The sequence below is a fragment of the Myodes glareolus genome, chromosome 10, assembly GCF_982192425.1.
Source record: "Myodes glareolus chromosome 10, mMyoGla1.1, whole genome shotgun sequence".
Classification (NCBI taxonomy): Eukaryota; Metazoa; Chordata; class Mammalia; order Rodentia; family Cricetidae; genus Myodes; species Myodes glareolus.
In genome coordinates this window covers 55,981,693-55,995,729 of record NC_142035.1, presented here as the reverse complement: position 1 = coordinate 55,995,729, position 14,037 = coordinate 55,981,693, and the positions used below count along the sequence as shown (strand labels likewise).

Below are 14,037 nucleotides of genomic sequence, written 5' to 3'. Positions count from 1 at the left end.
CCTCAACCTAAGGTGTCCATAGCTGATTTCTTGCTTGCTACCAAGATTGCTGTTTGGGATGGAGTCCTTTGTCTTTGTGATGTACCTGTGTAGACACTAGTGCTTTCTGCCTGGAAAACAACTCGATCTTCCCTGGCACAGATGAGGACACTGACGCCCTGGAACTCGATAGCCGTTTTGGTTATTTTACAGGCAGTTTGGTTGTGAGGAAAGCAGCAGTCTGAGAGAGATTGGAACTCCCTTTTAAAGGCTACATGTAAAAAATGAATCATACTCTTTGTGTTTCTGTTCACTTCCCTTCTGGTTAGGGCACTTCCTGGTGGTCTGGTAGGACAGACAGTGTGTGTGCTGCTAGGTCCAGAAATCCCCGCCCCCAGTTCCCAATCAGTCTCATAGCAGCTGGAGATGCGTCTCTTTGGATGGGTAACTATCACAGCCAGGAAGGTTTACTGGGGCGGAATAAGCCACTTCTCTAGCTACACATTCACCCAAGGAAGTATTCGCTTCAGGGATGAGGGCGGGGCTTGCTTAATGAGCTGCAAGCAGGTGCATTTAAAGCGGCACACCCGCAGAATCGCTCTGCCTCACCTTTATTCCAGTGTCTTCACTTTTGACTTCCTTTCTCCCATTCTTTATTGCTGCTCATTCCTGCTGCCTGCCCTTCCTTCCTAGCACAGGTCTGCCTGGTTTCCCTGGATCTTCTTGAACAGGGATTTGTTCCTCTGAGCCCCTGCCCCTCCCCCGTGTAGTTCCAGCCTTCTGCCCACCCCCCACCCGCCCCGGTTGCCCTCTTACCAACCTTTAATATCTCTTAGTTTCCATCTCCCTTACTGCACACTCTTTACTCTGGGAACTTCGTATGGGTAGGAATCGGGTGTAGGTTCAGACAGCAGCCATGCTGCTTGCTTGACACTCAGCAGGCAAGGATTAGAAGGACTGGGCTGGTGAGATAAGATAGCTCAGCAGGTAAAGACGCCCCGGTTCTAAACCTGATGACCTGTGATCCACCAGGAAGGACAGACAACTTCAGAAAGTGTCAGGGCACATATGGACACACTCACACATAAAAAGTGAATAAAATGCAATAAAAATTAAAACAGGATGGCAGCAGAGTAAATTCTCGGCCCTCACCCTTGATGTCTGATAGGCCAGTCCCAACCCCTGCTCTCCCTGATGGAAAGAAGGGTCTTGGGTGAGATAATAGAATGATACACAGGTACTCCAGCGTGTGGGAACTGTTTAGGTCATACGTATTAGCGCGATTCTCCAGCCGCCAACATTAAAACACCCTGCATACAGATAACCCCTTGATTCCTTCCCTCCAGGGCTTCTTCATGGGGATGGAGAAAGAGGAGAAACGGAGAGTAGGGTGAAACAATTTGGCAATGTGAGCGTGTAGAGTTTTATTTTTGTCAAAACTTTGGGCTACGATGTTGGCGTTTAGAAGGTGGGAAGCCGAGATGGCAGCCTCTTGTACTGTGTGCAGTACCACATACCACAGAGTCTGTGCCCAGGCCTGAACAACTTTTCTGATGCCCTGTCCCTTGCCTAAACTTTTAAGAATGTGAAACATTTTATTGGTAAAATAAATTCAGTTTTAGATAAGATAATGGCAAGGGTTAAGGAATTTTGCATAGTCTTAATACACCGTTTCCAGCAATATATCTGTCAGCAAAATACAGATTACATTTTGTTTCGTTTCCAGGTTCTTCACCTGGAAATGGTCACTGCAGATAGTCACGGAGGAGGCAATGCTGCAGGTGCAAGTGTCAGGGGGTGACCATTAAACCCAGAGTCTGCATTTATAGCCATGTCACCAGATATGAAGGTAGAATGTTTGAAATAAGAGGCTCAAAAACTATTAAAATGCACAAAACCAAACAAGTGCAAAAGAAACATAGTTACACTTCTGAAGTTTTGAAAGCTGAGCCCGGTAGCAACTTTGGAGATCACAGTTGCTTTTAACACAAGGGGCCATGGGCTCTGGCTTATAAACCTTAAAACAGTTCACACGAGAAGGGGCGGAGCCGTGACCAGTCCGGCCACAAAAGTACAACTACACAGGGCTAGCAGGTTCCTGGGGAAGGCCGCCGCACGGCCTTGAGTGGCGGTGGCGTTATCTGCACCACCGGCGTGGGAAAAGCGTCTGGGCTGCGTGAGAAAGTAGCGCGGCAGCGCGGGTCGCAGCTGTGGCCAGGGAGCAAGGGCCACCTATGCCTCAGAGCGCTCCGGGTTCGGACTGGGCAACGCCCGGGGAGGCCATTCCTGGGCGGGAGTGCTTGTTCTGGGGGTGGCTGTCCGGTTCCCGGCCTCCGCCCCCGCCCCGCCCCCCGGCCACCCCTTTGCAGCCGGGCGGGGCCCCAGCGAGTCCCGAGCTCCAGAGCCACTGAAGTTTCTGCTGCGCCAGCGCTGGGGCCCACGGTGTCGCTCAGCCCGGTAAGATGCACCCCACAGAGCTCCGGCCCTCCACCCTAGGACGCTGTCACCCCTTACAAGCCGCTCGCTGTCTCCGCTCAATCCCAGCGCTTCGGGGGCCGCCTCTCTTCCTTTCCAACTCCTGATTCCCACCGCTTGAATCGCCCTAGTCTGGGACTCAGTTCGTGGACTCTAGAGCTTTCTCGGCAGTGGCCGAGCCTCAGTAATGCGGAGAGGAGGGCCGTGGCACCCTCCCCACCACACAGTCAGGACCTATGGTCTCGGTGTGTGGGAATTTCAGGAGCGTTAGTCCCACTTGTTGCCTGTCACTCAACCCTTAGTCCCGAGAGCAGCCTGCCTGCCCGGGGTTGATGAGGGCAGTGAGTCAGGGGACATGCCCCTGCGCTGGGGGTCAGAGGAGGGGGTCAGGTTAATTGGCAATTAGTACAAAGTGGGGAAAGGCTCTTTGGTAGAACCTTTTCATCTTTCTTTTACTTACCCGAGTTCCATTCCAGCTTCTAGGACTCACAGACTCAAGCAGAGCCCGCGACTTTGTACAGGATTTTTTTAAATCCAGGGTTCAGATTCATTGTGTCAGGTACCTTGGGCAGTTTTGAGTCTGGGGGAAAACGAAGGGCTCTTTCTCATAAATTTTCCCTTTTTCTTTAAACTTTATTATTTTATTTCATGTGTATGATTGTTTTGCTCGCATGTATGGGTGTGTGCCTAATACCCATCAAACTCCTAGAACTGAAGTCTGGACGTTTGTGAGTTGTCATCTGGGTACTGGGAACAGAGCCCCAGTCATTTGGGAGTAAGTTCTCTGTAAGAACTCATAACTACTGTTCCATCTCTCCAGCCCCCTTCAAAAGACTTTAAAAGCACAAAATTAAAAGTAGACCATGATGAAAGAAAACAGCTACTAAAGAATTAAAAGAATATCATGCAATGTATGTTTTTAAAAAAGCAAATAGCCACTTCAAGTTTGAAATACTAGAGAATATAGAATTCAAGATAATTACACCCCCTGTAATATAAGAAAATACTTTTAAAAAGGTCATAAATACTGCTAATATTGCTGTAGCTGGCTGTCTACACAATACTGGAAAAGTGTTCAAGTTCAAGTAGATGGCAGTGAAGGGAGAGGTTTTTCTTTCATTCAAATGAATGGGCCCCGATTTAGATAGATAACCTGTTAATAGAGAGGTAACTTGGCTTCTGAGGTTTAACGCTTCCTTGAACCTACCATTGTGCCCTCTAATCTGGGTTTCTTTGGGCCTCTGCTTCACATAAGGAGGAGAAAAAGAAAAGATCACCTGCCCCAACAAAACAAGCCAAACATCTCCCCATACCCGAGAAGCACCCAAACTAAACTTGATGCAGAGGGTGCAGAGAGATGGCATACTCACCACTCCAGACCTCCTCTGTTTCTCTTCCCAGTGTTGGCCACTGCCCCTGTGTCCCCTAACCTGGTACATCAAAGGTTTGCTGAATGTCTTGGAGAGGGTAGCTTGTTATGCTCGAGGCTTGGGAAACGACTGTTTAAAATGAACTGCTTCTTTTGAACCTGGCAGAGCAACTCCATAAACACACTAGGACTTGGGAGAGCAAAATGAAAGTCAGGGCTCTTGGGTCTGTTGTTGGTTGGCGCCCTCTTGATAGGAAAGTGGGATTCCAGGAGTTTCTTTTGCCCATGTGTAGGCTTGCAATCAGATGAGTTGTCATATAGGAAGTGTCTTGTAAAGAATGGAGACAGAACCCATGACAAAGCATTTCTAGATACACATCTCTTCCCTCTTTGTTTTTTTTTCTTTTTTCCATCCTGCCCCTCACCCATCACAAAACTCTTTGGAGATTTGGTAACTAGGAGAAAGAATGGTGGGTAATTTACTAAAATTACCAAGACTAGGCCTACTAATGCCAACTGAACCTCTATTATAGACCCTGAGAACTTCCATTGAAGTGTTGGTTCTGTAATATGACACTCAAGATGGATGAAGGGCACCCCATTCTTCAGCTGTCTAAGTTTGGGTGATTATCATGAGATTTTCCCCAGGCCCTCAAATCTAAGCTTGCATTAAATAATAGAGAAAGGTCTTTACGTTCAAGAGAATTCACCTTCTCTTATATTCAAATCAAACTTCCGAGCTCAAAGTGACCTACCTCTGGTCCTATAGCCTCCATTTTCATACTTATAAAATGGGGTCAATAATTCCCTCTTCAGCGATTGTTATGAGAAATTACATAACGTATACTTTACACTATCCTACACATAGCAACTTTCCACGAATGATTCCCCCCCCCATGCATTTCTTCTGCCTTGGACCCTTCACTTAACCATAGCTGCTTCCCAGAGAATCATGGTGCTTAATGGTGCAGAAAATGGAACATCTGGCTTCCACCCTGATTATATTGCAGGCCTAAGTATTTGACCTTGCCATTCTTTGCCACAGAAATTTAATCCGAGGATTCAGTAGACAAATATCCACACCCACTTCTTTCTCTTCCTCAATGAGACAAATGCAGTTTAGGAAGTCAAGGGGCCTTTGACCCGTCTATCCCAGCCCTTTAACCTGGTGTAAGGAAAGCATGAGCTCTATCTGGTACCATCTGAAATGTGGACCTGGGTGTCCTGACTCAGGGTATGCCCTCAGAGAAAGTGTCCTAGTGCATGGGTAACTGTGCTATCAGGTCCAGCTTAGGAGAGATGTGAGCTGTGGGGGAATCTGACATCCTGTGCCTGTGTGTATCTCATTGTGTCCTGACTACCAAAGGATCGAATTCAGCATCTAGGGTCAAACAACAGATATGTAAATTGTAATTAAAGAGTCTTTTCTCATCAAGACTCTACAAACTCGATTCCAGGTAATGGTAAGTCAACGTAATTGGCTAGTCTCTTTACAGCGACACTCCACCCTTCCTCACTTTCTGCATGTATGTTTGAATCCCAGTGTACTTTGGCTTGATGAGTAATTTTATTGTGATCATTTTAATAACTCAGGAAGCCAGGTGTGGTGGCTTAAACACCTATAAAATCTCAACACTTGGGAGATGGAGGCAGAAGGACTAGGAATCCAAGGTTATCCTTCTCTTGGAAGCTTTCCTGGACTACACGACAGCCTGCCACCTCAACCATCCATCCATCCATCCATCCATCCATCCATCCATCCATCCATCCTTCATCTATCACCCCTCCCTCCCTTCCTCCCTTCATTCATCTATCCATCATCCCTCCCTTCCTCTCTCCCTCCCTTCATCCATCCATCCATTCACCCATACAAAGAAACAAATACCAGGTTCAGGAAGTCTGGGCCTCTGCTGACCTTCGCTGTGTGACCCAGTTAATTCACTGGAGACCTCCCTTTGCAGAGGGTCTGTGGCTAGGCCCACATGGGTTTGTCCAGGCCTTGGATAGGAAACCTGACTAGAAGCCTGCTGTGAATCATGCAGTAGAGGAGTAGGGAGTCATTTGTTTTTATTTACCGTGCATTAGACTGTGAGAACTCAAACTCCCCGGCAATTAGGAAATGTAAGCGAACAGAAAACAAGACTTATTTAATTTTCGTATGCTCCAGTCAAAAACCTTAACTTTCAGCTAAAGCAATGCAATTCATTGATGCACAGTTTCCCTTTTTGAGGGCAAAATCTTTTCTTTATGTAAGTATTATCTTTGTGTTTTGGCTTTTTCCTTTGTGAAATAGTCAGTTTTATCATTATAATGATTGTTGTGATTATAAACTATTACAAAAACACACAAAAAATATAACAAAGTACTTAAGCTTGGAGGGAATTTCTCAGCCGCAAAGGAAATCACTTTTTCATTATGAAGACTTCATCAAGAATTTTTTCATTTCCCTTTTTATTTTAGAGATTATAATTACATTATTCCCTGCTTCCTTTTCATCCCTCAAACCCTTCCATACATCCCCAGGACTCTATTGTTTCGTGTGTGTGTGTGTGTGTGTGTGTGTGTGTGTGTGTGTGTGTGTGTATACTCAGTATGTACAATGTATGTACGTTTTCAGGGCTGACCATTTAGTATTGGATACAAGCTGGATAACCAACTTGTATAATCTTCCCTGGAAAACACTGTTTCTTTCACCCTTAGTGTTCCTTAGCTGCCTAAAGTTCTTTGTGTAGGGTTGGGGCTTTGTGGGCTCTCCCCCACCCACTTATTCTATTGTTGTCTTGTTCAGTTCATGCTTAGGCAGTCAGGTTGGTGAGACTTTATAGGGGCAGCTTCTAACATCCCTAGGAGATCCAATCTCACAGCAAACTGCATGGTCCTCTGAATTTTACAATCTTTCCACCCCGTCTTCTGATATGTTCTCTGAGCCTTAGGTGCAGGAGTGTTTTGTAGATGTATTCATTGGGACTGGGCTCCATAACTCTGCATTTTGATCGGTTGTGGTCTCCATCTGTTGCAAAGAAAAGATTCTTTGATGAGAGCTGCGACTGTACTTATCTGTGGGTATAAGGACCCATGCTTAGGTTATTAGGGAGTATGTTGGTTTAGTAAAGTAGTGGTTGTAGGTTTTCCATCGAGCTCCATGACTTCACCACCCCAGGGTAGCTGGCTAAGTTTCCAGTACCAGGCACAGCATCCCTCTTCTTGAGTGGATCTTCAATCCATTTAGTGAGCTGATGATTATCACACACCAAGCTATGTGTGCCGCTACTGCACCCTTATGGATATGATGCCATGTGGCTGGTTGTTGTTCTGGCTCACAGCTGGGTAGGACTGTTGCTAGCTCTTAAAAGACAATTCTAACAGTGCTCCCTGGAGAGGGGCTACAGGCCTTACAAAGTTGCATGCAACTCTTCCTGTTTTGTGGACAAGTTAGCTCTGGTCCACAGTTGGAACTCTTGCTTCACAGCTAAATAGTTAAGCAAACGCCTGCACTGATTGGAGCCCACATAGAGTCCTAGCATGCAGGGCTTAGTGGAGATTGCTTCATTTCCTTTATTTGTTAACAATATAGTAATCCAGTTCCTGTATATGCAGGCAGGGCCAGCCCAGCATTACTCAAGAGGAGGCGAGCCAAAAGCAGGGGTGAGGCCCATGTGATCCCTTCTGTTTCCAAGGAGCATATTTTTCACCTCACATCATGCTTCGGACCTTTGCTTCTCTCTGCGTAATCCCACAGGATTACTTTTGTCTTTTTTTCATCACACCCAACCCAACAAGTAGGACTAATGTCAGGGTTCAAATCCTTCCTCCTTTAATCCCCATAACTAGCTGTTTTCCTCCATCATGTTTCACGTTCACTGTAATTCTCTCCTGCTGCTGAGACCCAACCTTTGCTGGTGCCCGGAGTTCTGAAACAGCCGCTCGATGGATCATCACATTCCTGGGCTTTGCTGTGAAAGTAGACAGACTCTCACCACTTTTTGTCTGTGCCTAGCACAACGCCTGGCATGGAGTAAACACCTGGGAATGCTGACGTTAGCTAAAGTTCTCCAATTCATTCTCCCAGTTTCTCTGTCTAAATTCCACTCCATTAAGAACTTCCAAGGCTCTCACTGCCATTAGCAGGGCACAGAAGCTGAAATCCAAGCTAGGCAGAGCAGGGACCATTCATGACTCACTCAGGCTGGGTGGGGCAGTAAACTGGAACCCTTTGTAGGGTAGAGATGGCCCCACTGACCATGTAGCTCCAACTAAGTGTTTCCCTGTGTGAATGTGGGCTTCCTGTTTGTCAGTAAGACCATAGGGTCGTGTTTTAGGAGATATTTCCAAGAATTTTCACATTGGCAAGTAATTCAGAATTTAGGAAAATATAAGCTGAACAAACAGTCTACAGACGTGGACTTTGGTTTCTGCTTTCTCAATGCTGGATGGTTGATAGTGGTTGGTTCTAGATTAAGCTTTTGCTTTAGTCAGGGTTCTCTAGAGTGGCAGAACTATACTATCTGTCTGCTATCTATCTATCTATCTATCTATCTATCTATCTATCTATCTATCTATCATGTATATGGAAAGGGGATTTATTAGACTCACTTACACACTATGGTCCAGCTAGTCTAAAAATGAATAGAAAGTCTAAGAATCCAGAAGTTGTTCAATCTATGAGGCTGGATGTCTCAGCTGGTCTTCAGTATCTGCTAGAGTCCCAAAGATGTAGGTTCTAATGCCAGCGAAGAAATGGACTTGCTAGCAAGACATGAGCAAACAGGCAAAGAGCAAAAGCTTTCTTCTTCTATGTCCAGCAGAAGGTATGACCCAGATTCAAGGATATCTTCCGACTTCAAGATCAGGATCCAAGACATGAGTCTTTCTACCTCAAAGGTCCAGACTGGAAGTGGATTCACCCATTACAAACCAAGCAAAGAAAAAAAATCCCCTCACAGGTGTACCTTCCATTTCTAGGCTCTAGTTCATTCCAGATGTTGACAACCAAGAATAGCCATCACGGCTTTCAATCCTAAATGTCAGAAACATAGGCTTGTCCAGTTTCTCTCTCTTCCCAGTGCACCCTCTTCCCTAGAGCTGCCCCCCCTTTTCATCGACAGCTATGTGGGTCCCATTCCAATTGAGTCTCCTTTGTGAGCCCCAACCTCAGCTGTGCAAAACTAGCTCCATCAGGCCCTTGACATAACCTCCCTGTTCTGCTTACATGATTCCTTTCTTCTTGGCTTCCTTGTTTGCTCTCAGAGGCCCTTTCCATTTCTCGCCTACTCATTCTCTGTTTTATCTGATTATTTATTTGAATTTCAGGCCCTTATCATGTATACTCATTAAATGCAGTAGACTCGTAACAGACTTAGAGGACTGTAGTTGGGTTTATTGTTTCCTCTGATGAATTTATCCCCTTCTTATCTGATATAGAAATTTATTTCATAAAAGTACTCACCAATGAACTTATTCCTTTTAGCCAATATTTCTGAGCTTGTTCATTGTAACAAGTGTGTTAGTTCCAGGGACTAAAACCATCGGTAAACCAAGGCCCAACAGAGCTGAAGTGAAGTGGAACATAGTATGTGTAAGCTTCCCTCTCTCTGCCCCAGGACTGTGTCCTCCTGAAAAATGCATGGTCCCTGTCTCACCTTCCTTCCGCTGGAGTCTTATTATCTACCCTATCCTTCTTGGGACTTGCTTGTGGGCAAGCTTCATTTCTTTTGTTGACATTTGGATGCATCTCTTCTCTCCAGAGAGAGTGAATTTTCCTTGTGGTTTCAGATTCTAGCTTTATGTGCCACTCTGTCACTCCTGAAATTATGGAGTATCTGGGCTCTTCCTGCCATTCCCTGGGGCGCTCTGGATGGTTAGGTAGACAGGCAGAAGATCTGTGCTCCCTACCAAGAGAGTAACATCAAGCTTTTCAGCCACGTCCTTAGGAATAGTTGTCAGGACACGCTTGTATCTTTACTTTCCAGTCCATCTGCTCTAGACTAGAGGAAAGAGTAAGGAGGTTAGCTTCCCCCCAAAATCTAGGTTCGTATCCATCTTAGACTTAACTGGGGCGCTATTTAACTTCTTTTGAAGGATAGCATCAATATCTGTAAAGGGAAATAATAGTACCCACCTCTTGCTGATTTGTTGTGGAGATGAGATGACATATGTATTAGTTTTCTGAAGCTGCTATAACAAACCTCAGACTTTGTAGCTTAATGCTACACACCCGCCTGCCCCTGCCCCCATTCTGTGGCACTGGCAGTTGAACTCCAGGTCTGTGCATGCTGGGCAGTTGTTGTACCAATCAGCTGCAATTCAAATTCCAACAGCAGATTTTATTATCTTACAATAATCTACTTCAAGGTTCCAGTACAGACCTCCATAGGCTGAAATCAAGTTTCTGGCAGGGTCTTGCACTTTCTGTAAATTCTGAAGGAGATTCTGTTTTCTTCTTTTTTTTTCTGGCTTCTTTAAGTTGTCCATATCCTTGGTTCATTATCTTCATCCACTGTTTTCAAAGCCAGTGACCTTTCATCTTTATGGCCACTCTCCCGTGATCATAGCTCCCTCGCTGCTGCGAAAGTCTCTCTGTTTTGAAAGGATTTAGAGAGTTAAAGTGTGCTCACCCGACTAATTCAGGGTAGTCTCTTGGTGGAGATTTAGATGCTTTCCAAGGTGAGCTGTGTTTTCCTCTGCCGTTTTCTGAGTCTTCACTAAATGGATTTTCAAAACAATGTATGACATTTCTATCACGCTTTCAACAGTGAGATAGCTATTCTTGGTTGTCAATTTGACTATATCTGTAATGAATTATAATCCAGAACTGGAGGACACACTTGTGATCTGGATCTTGATGCAAGAAGACAACAAGCCTTTGATCTGGAACTTGAGGATGGAAGACACATGCCTTTAATCCAGATCTGGAGGGTACACCTTTAATCTGGGCCACATAGTCTTCTGGAAGCTTATATAGGGACAAGGAAGAAGGAAAGGTTTGTTCTTCACCTGCTTGCCCTTACCTTGTCAGTACATCCATTCCCTTTGTGGGGTCCCAGCTGTGGAACAAGCTGAGACACCCTGCCTCCTGGGACTGAGAAGCTACTAGATACTTGGACATTCCATTCAAAACTAGCAGTTGTTGCACTGAATCCTGCAAGTCATTCCAGTATTTATTTTCTTTAAGATCCTTTTAAAATCTCCCTTTAGCTGGACCCAATCAGAAGCCAGAGAACAAGAGAGACTGAAGGACAGGGTTTGGGATAGGAAGGTAAGAGGTGAAGCTTGGGAGGTTGTGTGGGTATAAGGAGTAACAAACAAAAAGATAAAAATGTTCTAGAATCATTGATATTTGATTTGACTCATGTTTATGGCTTGCTTTCAATACTTGGAAGTTAAATTAAATCGTCTAACATTAATAAAAGAAAGCCTTTCCCTAAGGATAGGTCCGCCTTCTACCTGGCCTGTATTACCAGCAGCTGCCAGGCTCTACTGTTCCCTCAGCACCTGAAGCTGATGAACTGGGAGTGGGGCCAGGACTAGAATGAGAAAAACATTTTTTTCCCATCAGCCCAGATCCTTGCTAGGTGCTCAGTGAGTACTCTGGAACATTCTTGAACAGCAGAGTGAGCATGACTGTGCGTATTTCACGCAATTCTATTTTTCATCAAGATAATTGTAGACATTTAGCCAGGCAACATGTTACTTGACATATCTACTCTTAGGCAGGGAATGGATCCTGTCAGTTAAAATATTGATTATATTTTCTGCTCCCCACTTTTGAAAATTCAGCCCCTGCATGATTGCAATGAGCTAAGGAGAGGTCAGAGGCTGAATTTGCCCATTAATCTTACACCTTGCAAGAGAACTCAGTCCTCAAACAGCTTTAAAGAACACACCTGGCTGGCGTGTCAAGGTCAAATGGCTCAAAGAGACACGAAGGTTTTCCTTGGTAGGGAAGACACGCCAGGTTAAGTTCCACAGAGTAGATGCTTTAGTGTGACAAGGGAAAGCATCACCAGGTGGCAGATCCTTCCAGATTAATTATTGCATTAAAAAGTCAAACTGTAGCTATGTTATGTGGCTGCAAAAATTTGGCCCAATCACCCATGTAATTACAACATTTTTCAGTAGTATGTAATTAAATTGCTTTTTAAATGCCACCTGACAGTTCCGCACACATCGAAGGAGGAGAAGCCTAACAAAATTCTGTTCAACATGTAAAATCTTCCATCTGACTGAGCAGTTGGCACACACATCTTAATGGAGGTGTATTAAAATGCACCCAGAATTTGTTTTTATCAAGTGTGGCAAGCACCACAGCTCATGCGGTGGCTGCCCTGAAGGAAGGCATTTTTGCCCGCAGTTCTCAGGAGACCAGAGGCACAGCATGCCCTTTAGGATCCTGTGGGCAAGCAGCTTTGTCAGAAGGCAGACGTGGGCGAGGAGAAACATGAGCAAAAGCCGCTGTCACGAGGCGAGGCAGGTAGAAAGGCTGTGCGGATCAGGACCGACAGCTGTGGTCATGTCCCTGCACCCTGGCTGCAGAGGCTGCTTCTGGTTTCTGGTGCCAAGGTGATGATACGAGTACTGTTGCCTCGTGGAATGTAAAAGCCAGGCAGACAAGGTGGCTCGAACTCTGTGTTCTTGATTAATGTCTTACAAGTTAGGCTGGCAGGCCATACCGTCTGTCTCCAGAAGTTAGCTGGGCCTAGGACAGACCGTCTTTTTAGGAACTAGCCAGGTCTCAAAATGTCAAATTATCACAACCACAGAAAAAATACTGTAGCTAATGCAATAGGACTCAGAATATCGTCAGGAAGGGGGATGCAGCCAGCTGTCTTGTTCGTACCATGTCTTTCACTGTATGCGTTACCTGCAGTACTTCAGGTAAGATGGAGTTGGATGAGGGAGCTATCTGTGAGGCAATTCTGGGCATTTCCTTACAGGAAATATAAATACTGCTACTCAATAGACAGTTACTATTTTTTTTATAAGCATTTCTCTGTGTTTTCCTGTTTAATTCCGTCTTGAGGAAGTTATTTTTGTTGAGAGATGTCAATAACTAGTGACAGCTTTAGGACTGATGTGATTATGGTCCAGGTCCTCCACACCTGGACAAGGCATCAAGCCTGGTTGTGTTGTGCAGTTGAGGACTGTGCGTCTCATGTGGCTTCGAACCTGGAACTCACGGGGATCTCGGCCACAAAGCAGTACAAGGTAGTTTAGTACAGGTCTGTGTGGGCAGTAAGAGCTGCCTGCTCTTGTTTTCATGTTCCATTTGGAAGTGTTCAGCCATGGTGGTCAGCTAAGGTTGGCCATGTGCTTATTGAAGCTTAAGGCAGTGTGGGTCAGCCTGGGAAGGCTTGAGAAATTATCCCAAGCCACACAATGAATCATGTATTTTTTTTTTCCTCAAGGGCTGAAAGAGCCAAGGGTTGACTCCAAACTTGAAGAGTTGATGGATCTCACATCAAGAGTTCTGTAGGTAATTCTTGCTGAGATGTTAGCTCTGTAGGAATTCAACTAGGTGTTCTGGCTGCTCACAGCCAAGTGAGAGGCATGTCAAGTGACAGAAGACTCAGGACCTTTGGACACAGGCAGTTGGTCCTGCTGATTTAGGAAGGGCCAACTGTGAGAAGGTTGCCAGTAAGTGATGTAAGTAGAGATGTCCAGGAAGCTGCTGACCCCTCAACCAGCAGGGGTTTTTTACTGTGTCCACGTGTCTATTTCCACCTTTTGAAGGGGGCACTCAATTGATTTAGGACCAGCTGGGGAATTTTTATCTAACTTAAAAGCATGGTATCATTTAATTGTAAACGATATTGAATGTGCCACTTGCAAATGAAAGCAAAGTTAGCCGTGTTTATTGATTTGTTAAAGTGTGCATTTCACTTAATAAGAATGCAGAGGTAAAGTGGCTGCTTCATTCTGTAACACTGATAGTTGAGACACTTATTGGACTGACAAGTGCATAGGTTCCAGACTGTTTTGTGAGGAGACTGGGAAGTTGTGTTAGGTTTATGCTCCATTCTTACTTTGTTACCAAGGGCTTTCCATTTCCTCTCTGCTGACATCAGGGACGAGTTTGGCCTTCCTTTCTCTTCTCTGTCTTCTGGTTAAAACTGTGTGGCTGTCACTCCCGTGACTTGCCAGATGTTCTTGCTTTAGATTTGGTTTAAGTCAATGTCAAACATGCGTGTTGGCTTCTTAGTGTTTCCTGTCCTGGC

The 14,037-nt window shown here is 45.1% G+C and overlaps 1 protein-coding gene across 2 annotated transcripts in view; it reads left to right on the top strand.

Moving 5' to 3' along the window:
• The first annotated feature begins 2,278 nt into the window (after positions 1-2,278).
• Positions 2,279-14,037, top strand: part of Sqor (sulfide quinone oxidoreductase) — a 39,330-nt gene continuing 27,571 nt past the window's right edge. The window contains exon 1 of one of the 2 annotated variants that reach the window (XM_048459672.3): positions 2,279-2,436. The gene's annotated coding sequence lies outside the window, so the exon portion shown is untranslated. Of the gene's footprint in view, positions 2,437-13,276; positions 13,296-14,037 lie in introns of those variants that run through there. The other variant, XM_085696405.2, reaches the window with a different exon arrangement.